The sequence below is a fragment of the Aphis gossypii genome, chromosome 1, assembly GCF_020184175.1.
Source record: "Aphis gossypii isolate Hap1 chromosome 1, ASM2018417v2, whole genome shotgun sequence".
NCBI lineage: Eukaryota > Metazoa > Arthropoda > Insecta > Hemiptera > Aphididae > Aphis > Aphis gossypii.
The window spans coordinates 2,649,839-2,669,006 of record NC_065530.1 but is presented as its reverse complement, the minus strand read 5'-3'; the positions used below and the strand labels follow the sequence as shown (position 1 = coordinate 2,669,006).

The 19,168-nt window shown below is 26.6% G+C and overlaps 1 protein-coding gene across 2 annotated transcripts in view; it reads right to left on the bottom strand.

Annotated features, from left to right (window-relative positions):
* Window positions 1-18,607, bottom strand: part of LOC114123208 (choline transporter-like 2) — a 64,804-nt gene extending 46,197 nt beyond the window's left edge. The window contains exon 1 of one of the 2 annotated variants that reach the window (XM_050197060.1): window positions 18,333-18,607. The gene's annotated coding sequence lies outside the window, so the exon portion shown is untranslated. The remainder of the gene's footprint in view (window positions 1-18,332) is intronic. The other variant, XM_027986106.2, reaches the window with a different exon arrangement.
* Between the last annotated feature and the right edge of the window lie 561 nt (window positions 18,608-19,168).

Below are 19,168 nucleotides of genomic sequence, written 5' to 3'. Positions count from 1 at the left end.
AAAACCAATAAAAATAAATACTTTAAAACTAAATTTATAATCTTCATTATAACTTAGATAAATCTAGTTATGAATTTTTTTAATCATACGTTGACATACTTAAACATTGTCTGCGCGTGACGACACACAATGAGAAATCGAAGATAGTATAAAGTAAATAAAATTTTGCATTTTATACATAAAATTGAATATTTTCTGGGGATTATGGGTCACACGCCTCAAACTGAATTCATGTATATTATTTATTAGTATAATTTACTTAATATCTCAATAATTATGTCTTATTTTAATAAATATACCATTATACCTATTATACTATAATTTATGCAATCGGTAAAATTATCCATTTCACCATCAAGTACTTTTTGAAAACTCTCGACTTTTCGAGTATGTCATCAGCATTACCGCAGTATCTGCAATAGTAAGGGCGATCACGAAAAGTAGATGGAATCTGCGCTGTGGCGATGTGATGCTTATAGATTATTGTGACACATCGACGGTGGAAACTGAGTAAAAAAAAAACTGAAGAAAGACGACTTGTTAGTGGTGGTGCGGTGAAGTCGAAATAAAAAACCACAAAAAATTAATACACACACGCGTGCGCTGAGCGTAGGTTTACGATATACGTACTTTAATATAATATATTAAACATATCTACAACGTTATCGACCTACGTCACAAAATCCAAAACGTGTATATAATGATAATAACTACATAGAAAATATACTTCGTGGGTGTTCAATTATTACCCAAAAGCGCCAAGTAACATTTTTTTCATTCGAAATCAAATTTTGTAATTACACAATATATTATCCAAAATACTTATATGCATACTATAAGAAACAAGAGTAGGTATGATTATTTTGCGAGAACGCAAAATGTAGAATAAATGACACTTACTAATAATGCCTGCAGTTTTTAATTTTGTAAAACACTCACAGTACCTGGTATGTAATATTAAAATGAACCGGATGCAATTACTTTATTTTTAATATTGGTTTTGATTGTATTCAAAATAAGTGAACAATTTCATGGGAAAATATGATAATTTATAACTATATTAAATCTTTTTAGTTTTTAAATACGTTACAGTAATTACAAAATAAAAACCGTATAATATTGAACTTTGAAACATTGAACCATACAAACCAAAAAATGCATAATTATTTTAAAAACATGTTTACGAATCGTAATTTAAATATCATAAGAGCACTTTAATCAAATGAGATATTAGTAAACTACTAAATTATATTCATTGTTGTAAATAATATTTGCACGGACTCTAGTAATATCGTAATCAACATCGGTTGTAGGATAAAATAAAGTAATCAGAACGCAGCTAAATAGGACTTGCCATATTTTACTATAAATTATATTGTACATATGTTTGAGACGGAGACTTTAACATATTTCTGCCGTACGATAAACATAATAATATATTATTCAATTTATTTACGAAAATTCAACCAGAAATTTTAAACATTCACTGATTTCGTATTTGTATATTAATTAAAAAGTACGTGAATGTTACGAGTTTACGACCTTTTCATTATACATTCGTCTAAACTAGTATTGATTGTGTTTTCATTTTATTTTAGCATGAAATAGCTATAGATAATATTATTATATTTATATATTATATACATTTAGTCATTTAGATATTATAATCAGCACGCATTTTAATAATCTTTAATCGTATTTTTCAATTAGGTACTTATGATAATACATTGTTTATATTTTTAAAACAATTTTATATTTACTATTTACTGAAGTATATAATAAATTATTTATTATTTTGATATATTATTTATTAATAATTAACATGTTATTTTGCATATTATAAATGAATTTAGTCACCAAATACCCCTCTCCTGTATTGTTTATTTAATTAATAATCAATTTTTGTAATTCAGTAAATAGCTTTCATATAATACAGAGTAAGCGTTGACTTTTGGAAAGCGCACTGCAATATATTATAACATTTAAATTGACCTTGAAACGTGAAAAATTAACTAACTGTAAAGGTGACCATAAACATTAGCGTTATTCTTTAAGTGGCAGACCGGTCATCAAACAACCCCATGCATCATTATCGATCGACGTAGAAAAAATACTGGTAAAAAAAAGCAAAGATGAATGAACCGGAGATTTGTCATAAAAATCACGTAACTTTTATTTTATATTATAATAATATAAAATAAAATATATATTATTAATATATGATGATTAACAGTTATTGCGGGAAGAACATTCGCCAAACTTGTGTTTTCAGGGTCACCCACAGAAGCGAAGGATTAATAATTTTTTATTCCGATGGATTTTAATCTTGGACATCAAATAAGTATAAGTATAATACAATATCATATATTCATATGATACTGTTATAATTATCATCAGCTTACAATGAATACCACCTCGTTAGCACCTCGGGCGAGAATAGTATATCTGTAATGACATATTGTAAACGCAACCTTCCAACGACGTCAATGTGATCGAATGATTCATCCAATCGTTGGAAATTTCCAGTCATCATTTGTACAAAATATTATATTACGCCTATAATACGTACTATTTTAATACGAGTACACGAGAATAATATATAATATTCAGGTTAATTAATTAAGCATGCTCTAAGCTCACTTAATTTTTTTCTCAATAATACAGTTATTCAAAATCTGATTTTTTGGAATTTTTACATATTCCTAAAGACTATAATTTAAATTTTTAAATTTTTTTTGTAACATTGAGGTAGTATCCTGTGGAGGTTAGGTAACTGATCACTATAAATAGTATATTAATAAAATCGCAATAAGTACTAAATCTCAAATGACAAAAACATTAAATGCACTAACGTACAGAACTAAAAAAAATACAAAACCACAATCAAATATTATATAAACCACTGCCCAAGTCTAAAAAGGATAAACTAAGATATTATAACTTTGCCGCCTTTGAAAAAGCCTCTCATTTACAACACACAATCACCTCGTGGCTATAAATGATCCAACCATATGTGAATCACCCACTGTAGATTATACTATTAAGCATATTATCTTAATACCAAAAATATGGAGGTATAATAAAAACAACCAATCTAACATATAATCATTAAACCAGAACTTCTAATTGAAACAAAAAGCATATTATACATTTTTCAAAGAAAACTGAATTATACTACTTAATTTGAGTTTGACGTATATTGTAAATAAATTATAAATACAATTTTAAACTAATGAACTTACGGAATAGATGTCATAACAAAGAATTAATAAAAATAGTAAAAAATAATAATATTCTATTCTATTTAATTACCTATTTATTTAATCAATTATTCTTATCTTACGGTGTATTTAAAAATGTTTTTGATTTATAAAAGAAAAAAAATAATCAAATCGTTATTGAATAAATAAATTATTTTTTTTATAATTATATTTAGAAAAAAATTATCATATTTAGCTTTTATTTATTTTAATTGCGAGGAAAAAAATATCAAATTATAACTATTAATATTTTAATAAATATGTTATCGTTTTTTCCTTGAGATATTATGTATTTAGTATTTACGTTATACAGACATAAGGCGAACAAAGAATATATATTTTATGGTACTGTTGACGAAGAAGTCTATTTTGTACACATCTTATACTCGTAATAATAATAGTAAATAGTAATATATATAATATATAGTGTAAAGTTTATTGTATATAGTGCATATTCAATGAATACACATAATAATGTATATCGTATAGTATTTATTCTTACGTGACATCTTGCAAAAACATTAAAACCTTCACGAAAAATTCGATGAACACATTAAATCACGGTAGAACGTCGTGAAAATATATAACAATAAGAATACATACAATATAAGTCATCTATTACAAAATATGCTGTCTATGAAATTATTTTTCGATAATTCGTCAACGCAATCATAAACGTAATAGTGGGTGGTATAATACTTTTGAAAAACAACGATTATATTATAATATATTAAATGTAATTCGGCAAACGACAAATTTAAGATATCTTAGTTTATTATGACGTATTATTATCATTGTTTTTGTTTATTATTATAGACTATAGACGTAAATAATTATATATTATTGTGACCTCGTATTATTGCAGTATCGTGAATCATGCGAAATAGTAGGTATATTACTTACTAATCCGTTTTCGATATGATAAGTAACAACTTTTAGTCGTTATTGTTATTCGAAACTCCTATTTAAAATAGTTAGATTGGCATTTATGCCTAATTACTAGCAAATAAATGTCTTTAATGTAATAGCTAATGAAAAACAATTATTTCATTATAATTTTATTTACAAAAAAAAGGTCATCAAATTAAATACGACATTAAAACACCATTATACCTGTTATAATGAAATATATATGCCAAATACCTAGTTACACTAAATGCTGTATCTTGGAAAGACAATAGCGATTTTTAAAGGTCGAAGTGTTTTAACACTATATTCGTTTAAAAAACATTAAAATAAAAAAGCGAATAGTACTAAAATTTACTTAAATTTGTACTAATAGGTACAACACGAAGGTGTAATTGTTACTTGGAATTTTAAATGAATATTAAAACCATAACATAAAAACACATATTTTGATTACCAATGTAAAACCTTGAATACCATGTCTGGTTAATATTACATACAGTATTATAATTAATTGTTAAATACTATTTCAAAATTGATAAATAATTTATGTAAGTTATAGTGACTTTACATTGATATTGACAATATTGGTTGAAATAGATAATAAATAATAATTAACGGTTACTGGGTTACTGACAACATAAATCTTAAATTTATAAATTATTGTACAATAATAATATTATTAAACGTCAGTTTAAAGACTGTCTTTATAAAAAGGATGAATTCTATAAGTATATAGACTTGACCAAAAAAATAATGTATTTTAAAATTGAAATCATTTAGATATCCTTACATTTCCCATGTCTGATAATGTATAGTACATACCATATTATTATGTATGTTAAATTCCATCAATTATACCTTATATGTATATAAATTTTATAGGTATGATTTTTTTATCCGTAAAATAAACATGCATTTTTGATGACTTAATTTTTGGCCAATTTAGTTTTTAAGTTTTAAGTTAAAACTTATTTTAATTTTAATAATGGCACATTTTCTTTATCAGCTTATAGGGTATAATTTGTTTTGAATTTAAATATTTTATACATTTATATTTTTTCATTGGTAACAATATTATACATCTAAAGTTAACGTTCTAACGATAATGCCAACAGAACGTATAATATTACATTTTCCCAACTATAACTTTACTAATCATAATAAATTAGAAAATTCGCTTTAATTTTCAATTGTTCCTATATTAGTTATTAAACATAATAAGTGTAATTGTGCTTTTATTGTGCATAAAAATTTGAATTTTCTTTTTTTTTATACCGATAGAATTTAAATTAATTTAATATCAGCGGAGTTTAAATACTATAAATCCAACCTTAACATCGACTACCAATAATTTAGAAGAATTTATATGCACCCGTTACTAGATATTATATAGGTACAACAAATAGACGACGACGTTTTAAATACATTATTTTCCCGTGTACTACGCAATATGTCTGATAGTCGATAGGTACATACACCTAATTTATCTAGGTACTATTAGACGGTTGGTTTTTAATATTAGTTTAAAAAATTTCATTGCACGAAACAATGAAACGACGACAAAACCCGACGAATCACCCGAACATCCTGCTGGTAAAGGACCCCCGCCACAACTATCAAAATGTACAATATAATAATATATTGTAATGTAAACATCACGGTAATAATACGATATTCCGTCCGGAACGAGGAAACCGATTTCACGCGGACCATCATCGTCGTCGTAGTCGGGTTGAACAATCTCCGCAACTATAGCGACTGGCGGCTGGCGGCAGCACTATGCTCTCTTTGAAACGCGTACGGGTGTCCTTAGAATAGGTTTTCGTTTTATTTTCTTTATTGTTGTAAGAAACCGCTCATACACACATATAATAATAATTATCCTTGGTCGCGATTGTGTCCCTGTACACACAAAAAAGTATGAAGGAAACGACTACATAGCACGTTCAATTCTATACATACCACACTACCGTTCACAGAAGCCTATACACGACAATAAAGTATGATACGACTACGTTACTATAACGTGTTTTATATTAATTGTACTTTATATGCACGTGTGTGAATAGTGTGTAACACCCATATATAATATGCATAATAAGTATATATATTACAAAACGGTCGAAACTTACAAAAAAATCATAATTGAAGAAAAGTAGTGGACGCTTTAGTTTCAATAAAATATTGTTATACGATTTTATAGTTGTTTAAATTGGAATCAGATCACATAGGCAAATTGAGTTTTAAATTAGGGATGGAAGCTGCAAATTTTTATAAAAAAATAAATAATAATTTATTGTTTCATTAACAAATTCCTATAAATTGATTTGAAATTTTGGGCGATTAATCTCCCTCCATAACCACCAATGTTTGCCTATTTACGAGAACTTCTTAGTTATTACAGTTGTACCTTTCAAGGAGTTACTTCGGATGCACAACTTTTGAATTTTAAACTATAATTATAGAAAAACTCTAAACAGCGCCTTAACCTCAGTATCTTAAATGCCAATTGTGATAATTGATGTATTATCGCTCCACTTTGATTAATTTTCAATGAAATACGTAATTTTATTTAAATATCTAATTATAGACTATAGTCAATTTTGCAAAATAAAATTATATTAATATATGTATTGTTATTATAGTAGAAAACGGATTTATATATAAATGCATATTTTTATTAGAACAAGATATTTAATATTTGATAAGAAATGTCCATGATTCAAATCATTCTTATTAAAATGACGACAATTTTATTTAACATATTTTTACATATTTCACTGATTTTTAAATATTTTTAAACATATTTTATCGTTCCATAATTCATACATTTTCAAGCCATATTACAGTGAACAAAAACACTCATAAATCGGTATATTATCTTTATTTATATTTAAGAAATTATTTAAAAATTAAATCCAAAAATTTCTAATAACTATTGGAAAAGCTTAAAATATTATGCAAAATGAAACATTGAAAACAATTTTATTTTTATCTTAGTCGATTTTTGTTTTGCACATGCAATAACAATAACAAAATAAAACAAAATATTTTTTTTAAATAATAGTTCCTATACAAATGGTCGAATTAGTGATAGAAAAATCAAAACTCGTAAGTGGAAAAATAGAGATGTTGTAAATTAATACAAAATTAATACAAAATTCCTCATAAGACATAAGTTATTCTTAAAGTGATTAAAAAATTATAAGAATACATAGGCACAATTTTTTTTTATTAGCATTTGAAGTTTAAGTATTGTCAAAATCATGAATATTTGCAAATTATTTTGTAGGTATAATTCATAAAAATTTTTATATAAGTAACTAAGAGTTGGAAATTTAATACAAAATTTTCCATAAGTTTAGCTTACAATAATTATAAAAGAACTTAATATTTGGTGTATTCAAGCCATTAAAACATAAACTACATTTTTCACCAACCATTGGAAATTGTATCTTAGGCTGACAAATCATTTTTGTTCAGAATCGTTTTTCGTTTGCAATGATACATATCATTGGATTCAAATTTAACACCCCTATAATATATAATAGTGATCCAGACGGCACCTAATGTACAGCAGAGCGGTCCCACTTACCCACTTTTTTTTAAATGCTTTTTTATGTTTAGTGGAGGTCAGTTGTCACTCAATTTGATTTATATATTTAACCCTCTCACCATCACCCCTAAATGGAGATCTAAATATACTATACTGGTTATAAATAAGAAAATCCTGCTGAGTTATTTCTTTTTATCTTATGAGCCATTATGATTCTTTATAATATATTTTAGTGAACGGGCGAATGTTATATTCAAAATTTAATTGCATAACGACCTGATGAGATCATATTATATTATATTTGATTGATTTCAAGTTGTTGTCATTTATTTATTTATAATTATATTTAATGTATTTTATCCATAAATGCATTGTTATACAGAAATAAAGGTTGCATCCCTAACGGTTTCCGTTCATTGTTTGCTTATTTCCAGACGTCTACCGTCAAAAAAAGTTAAACGAAAAAATAAAATCCAAAACGATTCCCGTAGAAAAAAATTAAAAATTAAATTAAATGTCATTAATGACTTTCAACTTTCAGTCATGTTAATACACCTTAATTTTTAAAAAAACAAGAGCTTATTAGGAACATCATTGACAAATTTTCATTGAGTAAAATAATACCTTGAATAACACAATTGAAGTATACAAAAAAATTATGCCTAAAAAAATTACCAATGAATGATATTTTTTATATTTTTACTTATATATACATTTTTTTAACACTAAAATTTAATATTATTTTAATAAAATTTAATTTACACTAATGTATGGTATTTTTATAATTTATTTAGTTTGTTATAAAAAACCGGAGTTTAGAAATCTACCGTTTGTAAAACCTTTTTTAATGATAGCCGTTTGGAAATTGAAGTTTTTGTATAAAGGGAGTCGAATGGGTTACGTCCATTTTTTCCCCACACATTTATAAATTATACTTCCATATCATGAACATATTTTTTTACTTATATTACATATAAATCTGTTTCCTAGTAATTAGTATAATTCGTAAATATTAGGTTGAAGCTATCTAAAAATACTAAAAGTAAAAAATATCTTGTTGACAGTAAAATATAAAAAAGCATGCTCTACATTCATTAGTAATAATATTATAATACATGCTATGTCATATCACTTGGAAAACCGAAGTGACACGCGCCGCCTGAAATTAGTTAGTATATTATCGACTAGCGTAAAACATTTTTGTCCCATTGTTATTATATTGTAATTAATTGTATAGTATTATGTCACGTCTGTACGTAGTATAGGAGACACGTGCAGCCAAATTATATAAAAAATATGAAACTCGAATAGGTAGTCGGTAACTGATTTATGAGTCGGTATGCGTTAAAGTTTCCGCAGGTTATTTAATTTTATCGTTATTACCTATTATACGAATTGTTATATTTTAGCTATTATCGACTCAGCATAGCTATAAAACATAAACACAAGTTGCACGCTGCGTTTGAGGGTTCGTTTCGAATCGGATCGTATCCCAGTTGTAATCGTGAGCTTGATCGATACATTTTCACGGATTCACTATAAGCATACTGCAATACGCGTGTTATACCGTAATTTTATTAAATTGTATATTATATAGTTATATAACTGTAAAAAAATATATGTTCAATTCTGTTTAAAACTTAGATACAATATTTTAGTTACATAATAGAATTATACATATTTATATTAAGTAGGTACGTGTTAAAATATACAGAGTAATTCATATTAGATTCTAAACATTGCTCACTTTCATTGTTTTTTTAAATAATGAATTTATTTAAATTCTGATTTTTTAATTATAATTAGGCTACATTAGGCACTCAGGATTTTTTTATATTACTTAAGAAATATCATGTTATGATACAAACATATATTTATTAAAATTTTAACGAATAATTTTTCAGTTATTAAATTGTTTATACTTAAGACAACATATGATATTCCATAAAAATAGTTTTAAAGAAATATTATAAAATATATTTAATATTAGATTTTGTATTTATTATACTTTAATCATTTTTGCAAATTATAAAATAATTAGTATAATAATATGTATAATTATTTGTTAGTAGATTATAAAAATTAATTACTAGAATTTTCAAATTTTTAATTTGATACTTCAACATTTTTAGAAAAGTTATTCAATAAATAATTTAGTCGCAAAGGTAGGATTTTAGTTAAAAACAGATATTTGTATCTTCACAATATTGGAGGTTTTTTAAGTAATACAAAAATCTTAAGAATTTAAAAATGGAAAAAAATTCTTTGATTTTAAATAACTGTATTATTGAAGAAAAAAGAGGACGAGCATGTTCGTTAAATCAACTTATATATATATATATATATGAACGAACAAAAACAAGTACGGATCTGTACAGCAACGCTAATAGAAAAATAAATGCTCCGACATGAAGGGCTGGACTTTTGCTGTTGTTTTCATTCAAAAGTTGCGTCACCCGATATAAGTAAAGGAACTCGATTTTCTTTTAACACGGTACCTTCTCTCCTATAAAATTGATTATTATATAACATTAATTTTCTTACATGTATATCAAACCCAACTTGAATAAAAAGGTAATACCGAGTTCTCGTTAGCAGTATCTGTTATTGTTACGCATTTTTGGAAATTGTGATTTTAAGCGAAATGTTGTTCTTAAATTATGTTTTAGCATAAGTTATAGATAAGTTAATATTATTAATAAGGGTATAGGCTTATTATACCTCCACCGCTTTAAACTGTTATGGAAATTCTATTTCGTTTTAAACAATATATTGCTACAAAATTTACAAGGTATTTAATTTATGTATATACAACAATATATTTTCGACTAGGTATTATTTTGATTAATTAATGTTACATTATAATACATACAACGCGTATATTGTGAACCGTTGGTGAACATTAATCGCGTAGAACTAGAGACCTACCTATTGTCAAATACGACGCTTACGATATTAATACATTATTATAGGTTTATTTTCATCATTGTAAAACTGTGTAAATGTGCATTATATGACCATGTTGGAAAATTAAAAAATTTCCAAAGCGGTCTATTGTGTTTATAAAATATACATTTTCAATCTACATAAATTTCGTCGACTCGGTATAGGTTTATACTATATATTGTATTTATTATTATGCATATAATATTAATCATATCATAAATCGTTTTATATACGATGTCAATACGTTAACAGTTATTCGATTCGACTGGTTAGTCGGCTACAGTTTGACACGCTATATTTACTTATGTACTATAATGTAAAATATATAAAACGTACATTATGAACACAATAAAATATATCTTCAAAATGAAAATAACGTTAAAACAATGTCATCAGAAAACGTTTTCTTGATTCAAAACAAAAATTGACGATAATTATGATAATATTTATTACTGCTCGTTCATTGAAAACATATATTATTGTAGAAATTCCAGTACACATGTGGCATGCCCCTAAGGTATTAAAGTAAAAAAAAAACACATAAAGGACGCGCGTATGAAACGTATACAAATACATATTAAGAAAGGGGAAAAAATCAATGTTCCAGCGACCCTCCAGTGAGTCCCTTATTATATTCGTAGGTATATAGTTTTGTTGTGTACACCTTATATGTATATACTACACCTGTTCATAAGCCTATAAATATATATGTATATGCGTGTAGTCGATTTCGGTTAAAATATTCATACGATGAGTTTAGGTTTTACCTATATTTTTTGAAAAAATATACCGTTTTTGACTTTCTCCTTACCCACTAGCACTATCACCACCCTATTTCTACCATCGGGAATCCAGCACTTAATTATACGCGCTACGCGCACACCGCCGCAAACGACAGTGGCGATTTACCATTGTATAAAATAGGCTGAAAGTCGTCGCGATTGCAAACGCAAAGCCGTTGCATGTCCGGGGGACCCTACACAGAAAATAATATATAAGTCACTTTATGCAAAACACATCACACGCACACAAATGCACGTTAGGCATAGTTTTAAGGTTTAAAAGGGGGTTGCCTAACAATAAAATAATATACGGAAGCACGAAACTTACAATGAAGTATACCTATATATATAATATAATTGCATATAGCATAGATGTAAAATAATGAGAGTAAGTGTTTTCTGTGTGGTCTGCAGACCAAAATAATTCACAATAAAACGATAATAAAACACTAATCGATATTTAATGTTGCAGTGTGCGTACTTATACTATCAGCACCTATTATAATATGGGGGAGAAATTTTCAGCAATATATTTCTATATAGATATTACACGTCACGTAAGTATGTATATTATATATACTGTAGTAAAGAGTAGTAAGAATTATGAATAAATCAACAATTTATTTTATATTGGACTTTCGACGATACTTCATAGATTTATATAAAAGTAGAAATGTCTATCTCTATTATATACCTATGTGCAGCAATAATATACTGTTTAAAATGTTTAAATACATCTTCTTATTTTTGTCAATAAAAAAAGCTTCCATCACGTACAACAGCATAAAAAAATATATAATAAGTATGTATTATTATATATTAATAACTATAAAATATTATGTATGGATTTTCTTAAACGGTATACAATAATGTGTACAGTACATACAAGAATTTATAGAGTTGTCGATTTTATTTTGTGAATGGGGAGATAGCAAAACTTTTATCACCACCTCTGGCCATTAACTCATAAATACATAACTAAAATATACGATTGTAGAATTTGCGTGTAAATAATATTAGGTATTTTTATGTACAAATTATAAGGTAAAACACTGCTATAATATATTTTATAATTTAAGTAATACGAATTTAAAAGCTGTTCGATCACGTTACAATAAATAGTCGTTTAGACGTTTAGAAGAAATTGAACGCTCGCGCGTGGACGGTTTTTACTGTATAATAATATAACGGTATATGTATACTGTATAGTGTACCCACCATAACTGACTGTCAAATACTACAGTACTGCACGTGTGTCAATATAATATTATATATGTATATTGTATATATACCAGATACCTAACAAAAAGGTACCAAGACACCACCGAGTGCATAATGTATGTATAGGCATTATAATTGCTGGTAAACTATTTCATAACCATGAAGATAAAATGTAGAATTATCGAATAGAAAAATTGTAATGTAAAAAATATATACCTACGATATATTATGGACAATTTACATATTGTATAATATTGTAGCATAAAAACTGGATTTATTTTTTATATTATATATTCTTATAGATATAACTAATTATCAATAATAAAGTTAAAATTGTATTTTGTTTATTAAACTATTGTACCTAAATATAGTATATTATAATTATAATGCGATTGTCAAAAACATCAATACATTTTGAGATCTTGTTATATTATTTACTATTTATTAAAACTACCAACGGTCATTAATATCAATATTTATCAGTGACTATACCAACAATCACTGCTATGCTGTCTTATTTCTCAGCAGATAATAATATAATATTTATGTATTATGTATTACAGCGGACGCCGCTTATAAGACTTATTTTAGGATCACCACAAAGTTTTATAACCTAATGAATCTTATAGGCTAAGTGGAAAATAAGCTTAAAAATTACAATAGCTATGCCAGGTAATCAGGAGAGTATTGATACCTCTACTACAATAACGATAATTCCGATAAATGTGAAATTCGATAAAATGTGCTGTACATAATCACATTACAAAGCATGAATTGACACCAATAATAATAAGTAATAACCAACAAAAATATGTAACTTTTCAAAATTAATTTATTTCTACATTTTAGAAAAAAAGTTTATTTTCTACCATCTTTGTTTTACGAAATTTGAGTCTCATAATCGAAGTGATGAGTTTTGATGAGATGATTGAGTTTTATAACCGAATTGTATAATGTATTTGGATACGTTCGGACCATTATAGACGACTTTAAGTTTAATAAGCAGCTGAATCTTATATCCGTGTGTCTTATAAACGGCGTTCACTGTATATTAATCATATTATACTCAACGATAAAAGGTAATATATAATATTATTATAATAATATACTGCCTGTTTGTAAAAGTCATCGTGGTTGAAGTGAGCGTGTAATCCACCATTGCCAACGATTAAAAATAACTTTTATACATATTGTTTCACTATGTATTATAATCAAATCTTTCTAAAAATCTCTACGTTAAATCTTTTAGAAAAATAACTTTGACGTACGGGATATCGAATAGAAATGAAATTTTAATTTTACATTTTTTTTAAAAATCATAACGCAACGAAGGTTTTAATAAAATGTACCTAAATGTTATACAATTGTAGTTCAAACGTAGGTAACAGGTATCTGGTATATCGATACATTAAATACTTAATGTCACAATGTTATCACTCAAAAGTAACGCAGTATATAATTTTTTTGTTTCATTTGTGGATCATACACGCATAAATAATCTCTAATCTTTAAATGCAATGTAGCAGAAAGAAGAATGGTAATATAATTTATATTTTATACTATTATATTATTATTACTACTTTTCACGCGCTCTGAAATGTAATGATGATGATGCGCGGTTACGGCAAAGTTTATAAATAAATCGCTCGAGATGTTTACTGCTGATGCGTTTGCAATGTTTGCATATAGCTTCCCGGTAAAATGAACAAATTGTTTTCCATACAAAATATAAATAGGTAATTTAATCAAAACGGTTTTATGATGATACACAACAGTAATATTGTGTTCATTACTGCCACAAAGTTCAATTTCGACTTCGTCGTCCATAAACTACACAATGAATGAATGATATCTCGCTAGATGATATCAATACTATAAATTTTCTATCAACATATTGACAGATCATCGCTTTAATAATAATAACATTAAACCCACAATTTATTTGTATAGGTCACTCGATGACGATACGCTCCTGTTGTAAATAATAATGTTTATATGCGAACACCAGAGCACATTGACCGCGCACGTTGTATTGTTATTGTTATACTGTAATGTACATTGTACCTACCTATCATGCATAAATCTTTTAACTGGAATTTTTCCGATGAGAATATTGACATTCATGTGTATTCATCTACGAGTAGTCTACCTACTGGTTCGGTACATAAATTACTAATTTCCATAAAAAAAAAAAAAAACTACAGACACCACAGCTGTATAATAATAGTTTGTACGTGTATGGCGGAGGAGACGGAAGTTTGTACCGCATACAATATTATATCTACATTCTACATATATTTCATAACGATAGTTCTGGAAAAATGCGTTTGTATAGTTTACATACACTATGTAACAAAAAGGACTGACAACCTGACTTATTTAAACTTTAAAAATAAAATAGTTATTACTTACGAGTTAGTCAATAAAATTTGTCAGTTATTTTAGTATATCATCATAATGCATGTAAATAGTAATTTTTTTATTATTAAATATACACTAAATTATACCTTAAGGTTTAAAAATATTGTTTTTATATCACCTAAAATAAATATTATATTATTTATTATTTTTAAAATGAAAATATTAGGTATACATTTTTAATTTCTTATACCCGATTTATAGTAATTGAATATCGAACTTTTAGTTGATTGATTATAAGTTTTATCTTATATCGATTTAGTTAAACGAATTATAGTGTACAAAAGTACTTCATATGTTGAATATTGATAGGTACATAAATATTTTCAACAAAACGATCTAAACTTTTAAAATGTTCATTACGATTTCAAACAAAGTAAAATAAAAAAATATTTTCAAAATTAAATTAAAGATAATCTCCAAAACGACAAATTAATAATTTCTACAAAATCGATGACTTAAAATATTTAAAAGATAATATTATAATATCGATACAAATTGTTTGTATTATTAAGTATTCGTTATTTATTCGTCAAATACACGTGAATCATCTGTTGTCATAAACACTGTACGATGATAAAAAAATACCTACAGAATTCAACTTACACGCATTGTATATCATTATTGTAAGTCAAAAATTGTATTTGTGCTGTAAAAAGAGAGATCATTAAAATTCAATATTGGAGACTTGGCTAAAAGGAATGATGACTAAAAAATCATAACAGACATCTTTCGATAGAATAAGACTGAAAAGCATAATAATAATAATATTTGTATACTATTGCGTACTATAATTTTGACATATTTGTAGAAAAAACCTCAAAATTACAGAATTTAAAAAATCGTTCAATTGTATATTGTTTTTGTCATTGAAAATTATAACAGTAAGAAGATAATCACGCGATTTTGCCGTCCTTATTAATATAAATCAACGTTTCCTAAAAGTCACTTATATTACATAACAGTCTTACTATAATTTATAAAGTATATATAAATCTAATCGATCGTCGTGAATCTTAATCATTAAGTTATAATAAATCATTTTTTGTATCGAAAAAGCCACACACGGACGTATGATATAACCAGCGTTCGTGTCTTATACTTTAATGCGGTACCATAACGTATTTTGGGGTTAGTCCAATTACACTTTTTGTATTATATTATTATTATTATTATGACCTGCGAGTTCGTTTCGACCCATTTGGCCGAGTCTTAGAGCGGCCAATATCATCTGTAGCGAAGTGCACGTCAAATAATAATTAAAAGTAATTACGACAGTTATTGCTTTAGAACGCGTTTATAAGTCCCGTTCAAAAAACAGTTTTTCCTTGATCTGGTAGAAAAAAACTTGTCTGATGATGATTTACGAATTTATATATATATATTATAATAAACATACGTTAATATTAAAAATTTCTCAAAATTATAATTATATAACTTTTAATGACAATATTTTATATTTTTTTATTTTTGTGACAACAAAATAGATTGATACTGATAAAACTGTTGAGAAAGTGTTATTGATTTACATAACATATCGAACATTGAAAGTATAATTTATATAAATAACATCACTAAAATTTAAAATTAATGAAGCGAACTAAATAGTAAATAGTTTTAGTTATCAGTTGTTGTTAACTTAGATTTTAGAACTCTAATTTCAAACGCATGATTGATATTTAATTAGGTATATACCTAAGTTTATATGAAAAAACAATTTCTTTCAATATTTAATGTTTTAAAATTAATAGAAAATATTTTGTTATAAGTTATGAAATTATAATTACTGGTTATCATTGAAATAATTAAAAACTTAAAAACTGCCAATATAAAAATATCTTATTTCTTACGGTTTTTTTTTTTTTTTTTTTGATAAAACTAATGCAACAATATAATTATTTAATAGTTAAATAAGTATATAATCATTTTTTTTAACCAAAAAAAAAAAACCAAGATCATAAACGTTAAAAATAATCATCCTGCTTAATGAATATTGTACCTATACAAAAACTGTATGAAAATATAAATTGAACGCTAATAAATACAAAAATTTAGTAGTATCGGTAATTTGATGGAAGATAAAAATGGTTAAAGATAAATGAAAGACTCGTAAAAACTGTTACGAACGCCGGTGGTGAAGAACGAAATATTTTTGTATGTAAATTTCAACAGTTAAAATACAAAGTCCCAGAAAAAATGTCGAACCAATAGTAAAGTACATTACTATAGTAAAAGCATAATGCCGATGCAGTTTGTAACTTCCGAAAAACGTTAATAATAATTTAATAAAATTAATTACAATCAACATATTATACTAACTAAACGGCTAAGTATCTACTTAACGAGTTACATAAAAACATATTGCCATGCCCAACATGTTATAGTGTTATTATACTATAGTATAATACATAAACACGCGTACGATGTATATTTTTACGTATATATTTTGGATATTTTTCGAAAAATCATCCAAAATACGCAGTTGAGATAGGTAATATTATAATATACTAAAATATGTATATAAAATATATAATTTATAGTTCATTAACACTAACACATATTATACTTTTCATTTTAATTTAAGAACAAAACAAGATAACATAAATTAGTTAAAATAAAAAAATAAAAATAATAATGATAATATTAACTATAATAGTTTAAAGTATTATTTAAATTTTCTGCAAACATAAGAAATTTCAGGAGTGTATAACTAAATATATTTTGATTTAACATACAATCAGTAATCATAATGAATTTGAAAATTTAAGATTTGAAATATTTAATAACTTCATTATTTTTAAATTACAAGTATTTTTATTTATCCATTATCAATTATCATATCATGTCAAGAATTCTTTAACACATTTTTATAACTTATAAAATAATTGTCTTAAAAAATTGTGGAAACTATAGTTAAACTTTGATCTTGGAGAATATTATTTGTGTCCTAAATTAAAGAAGTGTTATTAAAATGAAATCAAACTGATGAAAATTGTACAATACTATAAGCTGACTTATCGTTAAAATCTTTACACAATATCGTGCTTTATAAAAATTCCAATTCGGCGTAGGTACGATTTATTTCTAATAATATTAGCATTCAGCTTCAGCATGCCGATTAAAAAAAGTTTTGAATAAAAAGCAACATACCGCAGCATATCAAACACAATTATTATATTAATATATTATTATTCTATAAGATTTTCAGCGAATAACACATAGGTACACCAAAGCACTTACCTCAAATCGGTCGGTGTGACGATCGTGGCTAGGCTTAGGCAGTTTGACCGACTGTGACTTGAGGTCGGGGAGACAAAATAATGTTGTCCGTAAATTTGAAGTTCACCGTGTAAATAAAAATCCCGTTGGACCGCGACGCGTTTTACGGCACGACGTCGTAGAAGTATATTATATTAAAGTATAACAACAATATTTTAGTAAATATTATTGTCGTTATTAAAATAAACGTACATGCGCGCGTTCGGACGATCGACTGACGCGGTCGCACGCGGTGTGCAAGAATATACACGCGCAGTGTCGCGCACACACACACACGAAGACGCACGCACGAACACGGTTAGTGGTAATAGTGGTAGTGGTAGTGGTAGTGTCAGTGGTAGGCGGCGGCGACGGCGGTAGAGGTGGCGGCGTGACGGATGACAATGAGACAAAGACTGGGCGACGACGACGACGTTTTAGCGATACAGTTTTTATAAGCCGGTTCGCGGGCGTGACTCCCATCGCGGTAACAACCGGACCGGTCGAAAAAACGAGATATAGCCGCACATGAAACTTTATCATACGTAAATACACAGTTAAACAGAAATAACAGATAAATGTAAACGACTATAGTTTTAGCTAATAGGTAACCATAAAATATGTACAATAAGTTAAATTCATTTTTTTGTTTGATTGTAATGTAATATAATCTAAATAATAAAAGTTAATTAGGTACTCTGTATAGTAGTAGATCATACATATCATTATTCTTTCCCGTAAATAGGTATACCAACCTTGATTATATGTCTAGGTACGACTTTACAAAAACAATTAAAAACCCAATTCAAAGTTATTCA